The following is a 10303-nucleotide window of genomic DNA, read 5'->3' as shown; positions in this document are numbered from 1 at the left end:
TCACATTAGACATGTTCACATTTAGACATGTTCATTAGACATGTTCACATTAGACATGTTTACATTAGACATGTTCACATTAGACATGTTCACATTAGACATGTTCATATTAGACATGTTTATATTAGACATGTTCACATTAGACATGCTCATATTAGACATGCTCATATTAGACATGCTCATATTAGACATGCTCTACATTATTTATAACAGACATCATGGAATCATTTGTTTTATTCATGTTGATTGGTGCATAGAAACAATATAACACAAGGTTATTAGCTGTTTTTAGTTCAAACTAGAGAAACAATACCAAGCAGTCAGCCCTGCCTCTTTAGGCTGTACAGTGTTTGACATTTACTTTTTTTTCTTCAAACATTGGAGTAAAACAAGCTTTCTGATGGGTATGACAGTTGAAGTAAGCTCATGAGGCATTTATACAGGACATTATATTCTTCTAGAATCAATGGGTATATATAGAAATAATTTATAAGTAAAAAATGGATGTAGCAACTAAGCATTCTAGTTTTAAATGAAGAAAAGCAGAGGTTTGTCAATCTGAACAAAGCATACTGCACACCCACATAGAACTGTGTACAGTATATGGTTAATCTGACAATTCATGCACACCAGTTTTAATCTCTTAACCACTTTCTTCATATATTGAGTCATTGAAAATCTAAATTACAAATGTGTATATAAAATCATTGAAGTCAAATTCTTGGGTTTACAGTAATCTAGTCTGTTTGGTTGATTCTTGTTTCCTCTGGATTCTTTTCCAAAATGATTTCCCTGTCAAAAACAGGTCAAGGTCAGTCATGGACAACAGTTTTTATGCACAATTTAACCCATTTGCTCACTGTAAGACAAACCTGAAGACCTGTGCCTGCTTCCGGAAATGTCTCAGTTTGTCAATTTCCTGAGCCAGTCTCCTCAAGTCATCTCCCTCGAGGGCCGGCAGGGTAGGTTCCTGTTGGAATCAGTTTACAATAGGTCCCTCAAACTTGAATATCTGTCTCTACTGTGTCCTCCATACCACTGACTGGTATGAGACAGGGAAAGCTGGTTCAGTGTTTGACTAATAGCACAAAGGCTATGCCGCTCAGGTGTGTATACATGCGAATGTGTGTTTGTGTGCGCGTGTGTGTCTACTCACGTCCCCATCACTAAGGCCCGATTCCAACAGCCCACTGAGCGCATCCACATTGTCATGACAACGGTGGTACCGACCCCCAGTTTGGTGAGCCAGTTTCTTCAGAAAGTCATTGGCTGAGCTGTCAGAAGTGTAATAGTGGGTCGTAGTGAGCATCATTGTGTAATAGATTAAATGTACAAATCAATCAATGTACAATCATACAGTCAGACCTGTCTGTGCAGTTGAATGAGACAGTGTGGATAGTAATGTGGTTCCCTGTGGTCAGTCTCTCCGTCTCTTTCTGCACCAGGCTGCAGCTGGAATCTGGCTTCCCATCACTCAGCAGGTACAGGCCCACACTGTCCCCAAACCCACAGCCAGTCTGAGGAGCATACATACAGAGGTTATAACATGACATATATAAATATAATTGGTTAACATGACATATGCCATGTACCAAGAACAGCAGGTACAGGCCCACACTGTCCCCAAACCCACAGCCAGTCTGAGGAGCATACATACAGAGGTTATAACATGACATATATAAATATAATTGGTTAACATGACATATGCCATGTACCAAGAACAGCAGTTACAGGCTCACACTATCCTCTAACCCTCAGCCAGTCTGGGCAACATACATACGGAGGTTATAACATGACATAGCCAGTTACTACTTAAACCCGTCACCTGCAGGGCCTCCAGAGTGTTGGTTCCCCCATGGGTGTTGAGCTGATATGCCCACTGCACCGCGTCGCGGCATGCCTCCTCTGTAGGCTCCTGCAGTGCCGGACGCCACGCCTTCACCCCCTCGGAGAACGCCAGCAGAGAGAACCTGGGACACAGTCAGAGAGGGTGTCTGGGGTTAGATATGACAATAACCAATGGGTGTCTGTGGAGCAGGGGTGAGATGGTTATATGAACATAATGAACCTAAGTTACAGTGGTAACAATCACAGAACTAGAATAAGATTGTATTTATATTTCTACTGTCACCATTGCCTGTAATTTCCCTCTATGAAACAGACAGGTGGATAGAAAGAGAAACGTGAGCCTGTTTGTCTAGGCCAACACAGACTTCCCTTTTCATTCTTTTTCTGGGATAGTCAACAGTGGAAGTGTCCAGGGGTAAGGAAAGATTTTTAGGTTTAGTTTACCTGACTGTGTTGTGATGCAGCTGTTCCCAGATGAGAGAGGCCAGCTTGGTCTTCAGCTCCCCCAGGCAGGGAGCCATGGAGCCGGACACATCCAGCAGCACACACACCTCCCTCTCCAGCACCGCCCCAAACACACGCCTGCTACCTGGGGAAGAAGTGAGCGGAAGGAGCCAGACACTAGGGTTCCTTCAACCTTCAATCGGGCATTCATAGATATTCCAGTATTTTGGTACCATATAATTAGAATGACTAGAACAGAGACAGACAAGATACAGAGACAGTGACAGAGACATAGAGCGAGAGAGAGGCATACCGGAGAGCAGCCATTGCAGCCTCTGCATGTAGCGCAGCAGGAGTCTCTCAGTCTGAGTAAGGTACTGTTTTAACTCTCCCGGAGTCAGCTGCAGGTGCTTCACCATCCCCTGAAACAACAACCACAGACAAAGAGAGACATGAGGCTCAGACCAGCATGGGAGTGGATAGATAGCTGGTTGGATAAGCTGATATCTTTATTATTTATAATCAAATGTAATTATTGTTTCGCCAGTTGGCCGCAATGGACATTTGTACTCGTACTTGAACTTAGTTGCTAGTATTTTAATTTGTATTCATGCCAAAAGATGTTATTGAAGCCATTCTCCTCTGACTCACATTGATGTGGACACTGGGGAAGATGGAGCAGTATTTGGCAGACACTCTCTTGAGGACCGAAGGGACCAGCTTCTTATGATGAGTACAGTCAGGTCCAGACACCAGCTTATAGATGTCAAGCTTCTGCCTCTTAATACTGAACCTCTTCAGCCACTACAGGCCAGGGCCAAGAGACATATGAGAAAAAATGTATCTTGGCCCCTCCCCCCACACACATTTTTAGCACATTGCCTTATCAGAGCGACTTATAATTAGAGCATTTAAATAAGACGGCTGAGGTTAGATGAATAGATCAATCTAGAAGAAAAGAAACGCACACCTATTAGGCAAGGTGCTGGCTAGCGGAGTGGAAAACTTGAAAAATAAAGGAGGGCCACACATTATGTGCGGCTCTCCTTTATTTTCAAGATGAGCGTCCATGTTTCTATTGTCATAAAGTAGGACACATGATTAATGATTGCTTCAGGCTTAAACGCAAACAAGGGATGTCTCTTCGTGCCAAGCTCACCAACAGGTGTTGCTCTAATTCGTACGGTTGTGAGGTCTGCAACAAAACAGGTGCCTCAGGGTAACTGTAGTTTGAAAGTCTCAGTCCCCGACCGCAGTTATGAACCATTCATTTTCGAGGGGTTTGTGTCCCTAACGAATGACGAAGCGTCTCAACGACCGGTTAAAATCCTTAGATACTGGTGCGGCGCAGTCGTTTATATTGTCTGTGTTGCCCTTATCTGACGATACATACTGTGGTTCCAGTGTGTTAGTGCAGGGTATTGAAATGGGTTTTGTCCCAGTGCCATTGCACTTTGTGAAAGTACACTCTGAGTTAATCAGTGGAATAATCAGAGTGGGGGTACGCCCTATGTTGCCAGTGAAAGGTGTGACCTTTATAATGGGTAACTATATTGCCGGAGGAAAGGTAGTACCCGTATTGGATAAAAGTAACCACTCTCTCGAATGAGCTGGCACAGAGTTATCCACATGTGTTCCCCGCTTGTGCTGTCACTCGTGCTCAGGCACGACAAGAGGGTGATGAGATAGATTTGTCGAACACTGTTCTGTTCAAAGAGGTTGATCAAGAGGATGGATTGTGTGATACCTCTGAGAAGCTGATCACCTCTGACAAACAGCCCAGAAAAGAATCAAAGAACGTTGAACTTATTGCTGATGCAATACAGTTACCAGTCACTCGTGAGCAGCTGATTGCTAACCAAAAGGTTGGCAACAAGCTTGCTAAATGTTTTTCTAGTGTTGTCTCATTGGAAGAAGAAGAACGTGGCTTACTTCATAGATGGTAATCTCCTCATGGGTAAATGGAAATCCCATGTTGACGCGGATGGAGATTGGAATGCTGTTTACCAAATAGTAATTCCTACAGCCTTTCGACAAAATGTGTTATCCCTTGCTCATGATCACCAGTGGTCTGGTCATTTAGGAATCACAAAGACTTATGATCGGATCCTTCGACATTTCTTTTGGCCGGGTTTAAAACAAGATGTGGCTCAGTTCTGTCGGACATGCCAACATGTCAGATAACAGGAAAACCAAATCAGGTTATTCCTCCCGCTCCTCTTTGTCCCATACCTGTCATAGGTGAACCATTCGAGCATGTGGTGGTTGATTGTGTCGGACCGTTACCGAAGACAAAATCGGGTAACCAGTTTTTGTTCTGATAATGTGTTGGCAGATGCTTTGTCTCGTGTGTGAAAATGATTTCTGCATGTTTTGCAAGGTTGTTGCTTTGTTGGGAGTATTCATAGAAATACTGTAGTCGCAACCCCTAGGGTTGCTCTTTTAAGGGTGGGAGTGTTACGGATACAGTTATCCTGTGTGTGTGTTTCTTTTCTTTCCTTCTCCCCTCACAGGTGAAAATCATCACTCCCCAATCAGTCAACAATCAATCATCAAGCAGAAGACACACCTCCTCCTATTTCCTGACCTATCACAGTTCCTTCCCCATGTTTTAAAAACCCCATCATTTGTTTGTTCTAGAGCCCAGCTCAGCTCAATCTCTCTGTAAATGCCATGTCTGTAGGTCTCTGTGTTTCACTCTCGTGTTGTGTCTTAACCTCTCTTTTGTTTAAGCACCTCATAGCACTTTGTCATCACCTGTGAGTATTGTTTTTGGTTATGGTGTTTGTGTTTGATTGCTGGTGGAAAAGGGGGAAACCAAGACAAGTCGCCCATGGGCATACACTACCCGTAGGTGAAATTTGTTAAATACACTAGTTAGAACTGGGCGGACCACCCACTGTATTTTTAGTTAGTTAGTTAGCTGTTGTTAAAGTAGGCTAGTCTAGCTTAGGGGTGTTTTTGAATACTTATTGTTTCTTTCCTTGGGTCCAGCTCAGCCCCTTTTCCTGCTCCCCCCATTACCGTGTGTTTATAAATAAACCTAGAGTTTGACGGTAGATTTCTGTTGTCGTGGTTATTTCGTTCACACTTTTACTTTGTCACAATAATAATTTGCATGAGTTATGTTACGAGTCTCATTACCATCCCCCCTAGACTGTCGGGCCAAAAGGGATTCGTAACAGACATGTTCACATTAGACATGTTCACATTAGACATGTTCACATTAGACATGCTCACATTAGACATGTTCATATTAGACATGTTCATATTAGACATGTTCATATTAGACATGTTCATATTAGACATGTTCATATTAGACATGTTCATATTAGACATGTTCATATTAGACATGTTTATATTAGACATGCTTATATTAGACATGTTCACATTATTTATAACAGACATCATGGAATCATTTGTTTTATTCATGTCGATATGTTGATTGGTGCATAGAAACAATATAACACAAGGTTATTAGCTGTTTTTAGTTCAAACTAGAGAAACAATACCAAGCAGTCAGTCTCTGCCTCTTTAGGCTGTACAGTGTTTGACATTTACTTTTTTTCAAACATTGGAGTAAAACAAGCTTTCTGATGGGCATGACAGTTGAAGTAAGCCTGAGGCATTTATACAGGACATTATATTCTTCTAGAATCAATGGGTATATATAGAAATCATTTATAAGTAAAATGGATGTAGCAACTAAGCATTCTAGTTTTAAATGAAGAAAAGCAGAGGTTTGTCAATCTGAACAAAGCATACTGCACACCCACATAGAACTGTGTACAGTATATGGTTAATCTGACAATTCATGCACACCAGTTTTAATCTCTTAACAACACTTTCTTCATATATTGAGTCATTGAAAATCTAAATTACAAATGTGTATATAAAATCATTGAAGTCAAATTCTTGGGTTTACAGTAATCTAGTCTGTTTGGTGATTCTTGTTTCCTCTGGATTCTTTTCCAAATGATTTCCCTGTCAAAAACAGGTCAAGGTCAGTCATGGACAACAGTTTTTATGCACAATTTAACCCATTTGCTCACTGTAAGACAAACCTGAAGACCTGTGCCTGCTTCCGGAAATGTCTCAGTTTGTCAATTTCCTGAGCCAGCCTCTCAAGTCATCTCCCTCGAGGGCCGGCAGGGTAGGTTCCTGTTGGAATCAGTTTACAATAGGTCCCTCAAACTTGAATATCTGTCTCTACTGTGTCCTCCATACCACTGACTGGTATGAGAGCATTAGAAAGCTGGTTCAGTGTTTGACTAATAGCACAAAGGCTATGCCGCCAGGTGTGTATACATGCGAATGTGTGTTTGTGTGCGCGTGTGTGTCTACCACGTCCCCATCACTAAGGCCCGATTCCCAACAGCCCACTGAGCGCATCCACATTGTCATGACAACGGTGGTACTGACCCCCCAGTTTGGTGAGCCAGTTTCTTCAGAAAGTCATTGGCTGAGCTGTCAGAAGTTTAATAGTGGGTCGTAGTGAGCATCATCGTGTAATAGATTAAATGTACAAATCAATCAATGTACAATCATACAGTCAGACCTGTCTGTGCAGTTGAATGAGACAGTGTGGATAGTAATGTGGTTCCCTGTGGTCAGTCTCTCCGTCTCTTTCAGCACCAGGCTGCAGCTGGAATCTGGCTTCCCATCACTCAGCAGGTACAGGCCCACACTGTCCCCAAACCCACAGCCAGTCTGAGGAGCATACATACAGAGGTTATAACATGACATATATAAATATAATTGGTTAACATGACATATGCCATGTACCAAGAACAGCAGTTACAGGCCCACACTATCCTCTAACCCTCAGCCAGTCTGGGCAACATACATATATAAATATAATTGGTTAACATGACATATGCCATGTACGGCCCACACTATCCTCTAACCCTCAGAGTTAACTACATACGTTATAACATGACATAGCCAGTTACTACTTAAACCCGTCACCTGCAGGGCCTCCAGAGTGTTGGTTCCCCCATGGGTGTTGAGCTGATATGCCCACTGCACCGCGTCAGCGGCATGCCTCCTCTGTAGGCTCCTGCAGTGCCGGACGCCACGCCTCACCCCCTCGGAGAACGCCAGCAGAGAGAACCTGGGACACAGTCAGAGAGGGTGTCTGGGGTTAGATATGACAATAACCAATGGGTGTCTGTGGAGCAGGGGTGAGATGGTTATATGAACATAATGAACCTAAGTTACAGTGGTAACAATCACAGAACTAGAATAAGATTGTATTTATATTTCTACTGTCACCATTGCCTGTAATTTCCTCTATGAAACAGACAGGTGGATAGAAAGAGAAACGTGAGCCTGTTTGTCTAGGCCAACACAGACTTCCCTTTTCATTCTTTTTTTCTGGGATAGTCAACAGTGGAAGTGTCCAGGGGTAAGGAAAGATTTTTAGGTTTAGTTTACCTGACTGTGTTGTGATGCAGCTGTTCCCAGATGAGAGAGGCCAGCTTGGTCTTCAGCTCCCCCAGGCAGGGAGCCATGGAGCCGGACACATCCAGCAGCACACACACCTCCCTCTCCAGCACCGCCCAAACACACGCCTGCTACCTGGGGAAGAAGTGAGCGGAAGGAGCCAGACACTAGGGTTCCTTCAACCTTCAATCGGGCATTCATAGATATTCCAGTATTTTTTGGTACCATATAATTAGAATGACTAGAACAGAGAGAGACAGACAAGATACAGAGACAGTGACAGAGACATAGAGCGAGAGAGAGGCATACCGGAGAGCAGCCATTGCAGCCTCTGCATGTAGCGCAGCAGGAGTCTCAGTCTGAGTAAGGTACTGTTTTAACTCTCCCGGAGTCAAAGCTGCAGGTGCTTCACCATCCCCTGAAACAACAACCACAGACAGAGAGACATGAGGCTCAGACCAGCATGGAGTGGATAGATAGCTGGTTGGATAAGCTGATATCTTTATTATTTATAATCAAATGTAATTATTGTCTTTCACAGTTGGCCGCAATGGACATTTGTACTGTACTTGAACTTAGTTGTTAGTATTTTAATTTGTATTCATGCCAAAAGATGTTATTGAAGCCATTCTCCTCTGACTCACATTGATGTGGACACTTGGGAAGATGGAGCAGTATTTGGCAGACACTCTCTTGAGGACCGAAGGACCAGCTTCTTATGATGTGTACAGTCAGGTCCAGACACCAGCTTATAGATGTCAAGTTTCTGCCTCTTAATACTGAACCTCTTCAGCCACTACAGGCCAGGGCCAAGAGACATATGAGAAAAATGTATCTTGGCCCCTCCCCACACACATTTTTAGCACATTGCCTTATCAGAGCGACTTATAATTAGAGCATTTAAATAAGACGGCTGAGGTTAGATGAATAGATCAATCTAGAAGAAAAAGAAACGCACACCTATTAGGCAAGGTGCTGGCTAGCGGAGGGAAAAACTTGAAAAAATAAAGGAGGGCCACACATTATGTGCGGCTCTCCTTTATTTTCAAGATGAATGCATATCTGATACCGCACATGTTTGGTCGAGCAGATCTCTTCCTGCTTTGGCAGAGTCACTAAGGGGATGGACTTTCGGACACTTTTAGGTTTGGGGTAAGACTTGAACACCACACCTAGGTCAAGACAAGAGGGGAAATACAATCACAACCCAAACGGTCAACATGCGACGCACGCCCACACACACACACTCGCTCACACACACACACACACACACACACACACACACACACACACACACACACACACACACACACACACACACTTACCCAAGTTACCATCTTCCAGGTAGAACACAGACTGGGTGACCTGAGAAGGCTTCCTCTGCCTGGCTTTAGTATCTACTGGACCCCAACCAGTCATGGGCTGTACTGAACGAGACACAAGAAACAAACAAGGTAACTATATCAATTTTACATCATACAATCATTTAAACTTGAAAAAAACACTCATCCTTTGTATACAAACTATAAAAACATCTGCAGTTTTGTATTATCAAAACACAACAGTTCATCTCATGTGTGTATCCCTGGGAAAACAAACATTTTAAAAATAACAACAACAATAACAACAAGAAAGCTAGTCTGAGGTAAACGGGTAACGTTTTAGTAGAGGTCAAAAATATAGCCGAGTCATCCTTCATTCATTACACTGAGGGGATAAACCCTAACCCTGGCTGACGGGGTGATGATGTACGAGGGAGAAACCCTAACCCTGATGATGTGTACCTGAGGGGAGAAACCCTAACCCTGGCTGAATGGTACCCTGAGGGAGAACCCTAACCCTGGCTGATGATGATGTACCTGAGGATAAACCCAACCTCTGAGGGGATAAACCCTAACCCTGGCTGAAGGGGTGATGATGTACCTGAGGGAGAAACCCTAACCCTGGCTGGGAGGTGATGATGTACCTGAGGGGAGAATCCCTAACCCTGGCTGACGGGGTGATGATGTACCTGAGGGGAGAACCCTAACCCTGGCTGAAGGGGTGATGATGTACCTGAGGGAGAATCCCTAACCCTGGCTGACGGGTGATGATGTACCTGAGGAGAGAATCCCTAACCCTGGCTGAAGGGGTGATGATGTACCTGAGGGGAGAAACCCTAACCCTGGCTGACGGGGTGATGATGTACCTGAGGGGAGAAACCCTAACCCTGGCTGACGGGGTGATGATGTACCTGAGGAGAAACCCTAACCCTGGCTGGACGGGGTGATGATGTACCTGAGGGGAGAATCCCTAACTCTGGCTGAAGGGGTGATGATGTACCTGAGGGGATAAACCCTAACCCTGGCTGACGGGTGATGATGTACCTGAGGAGAGAATCCCTAACCCTGGCTGAAGGGGTGATGATGTACCTGAGGGGAGAAACCCTAACCCTGGCTGACGGGGTGATGATGTACCTGGAGGAGAAACCCTAACCCTGGCTGAAGGGTGATGATGTACCTGAGGGAGAAACCCTAACCCCTGGCTGACGGGGTGATGATGTACCTGAGGGGGAGAAACCCTAACC

General features: G+C 44.0%; 3 long non-coding RNA genes across 3 annotated transcripts; all 3 read right to left on the bottom strand.

The window, feature by feature from the left end:
• Window positions 1-248: 248 nt before the first annotated feature.
• Window positions 249-1433, bottom strand: LOC135537442 (uncharacterized). The gene is made up of 4 exons (XR_010455214.1): window positions 1366-1433; window positions 1157-1274; window positions 873-970; window positions 249-792 (listed from the first exon to the last, which is right to left on the bottom strand). It is a non-coding gene; the product is annotated as an uncharacterized LOC135537442 (long non-coding RNA).
• Window positions 1434-6716: 5283 nt separating this feature from the next.
• On the bottom strand, window positions 6717-7320 carry LOC135537441 (uncharacterized). The gene is made up of 3 exons (XR_010455213.1): window positions 7261-7320; window positions 6851-7002; window positions 6717-6759 (listed from the first exon to the last, which is right to left on the bottom strand). It is a non-coding gene; the product is annotated as an uncharacterized LOC135537441 (long non-coding RNA).
• Window positions 7321-8448: 1128 nt separating this feature from the next.
• On the bottom strand, window positions 8449-9154 carry LOC135537443 (uncharacterized). The gene is made up of 3 exons (XR_010455215.1): window positions 9063-9154; window positions 8812-8909; window positions 8449-8533 (listed from the first exon to the last, which is right to left on the bottom strand). It is a non-coding gene; the product is annotated as an uncharacterized LOC135537443 (long non-coding RNA).
• Between the last annotated feature and the right edge of the window lie 1149 nt (window positions 9155-10303).

Source organism: Oncorhynchus masou, unplaced genomic scaffold (assembly GCF_036934945.1).
Source record: "Oncorhynchus masou masou isolate Uvic2021 unplaced genomic scaffold, UVic_Omas_1.1 unplaced_scaffold_7794, whole genome shotgun sequence".
Lineage (NCBI taxonomy): Eukaryota > Metazoa > Chordata > Actinopteri > Salmoniformes > Salmonidae > Oncorhynchus > Oncorhynchus masou.
This window is presented reverse-complemented; position numbering and strand designations above follow the sequence as displayed.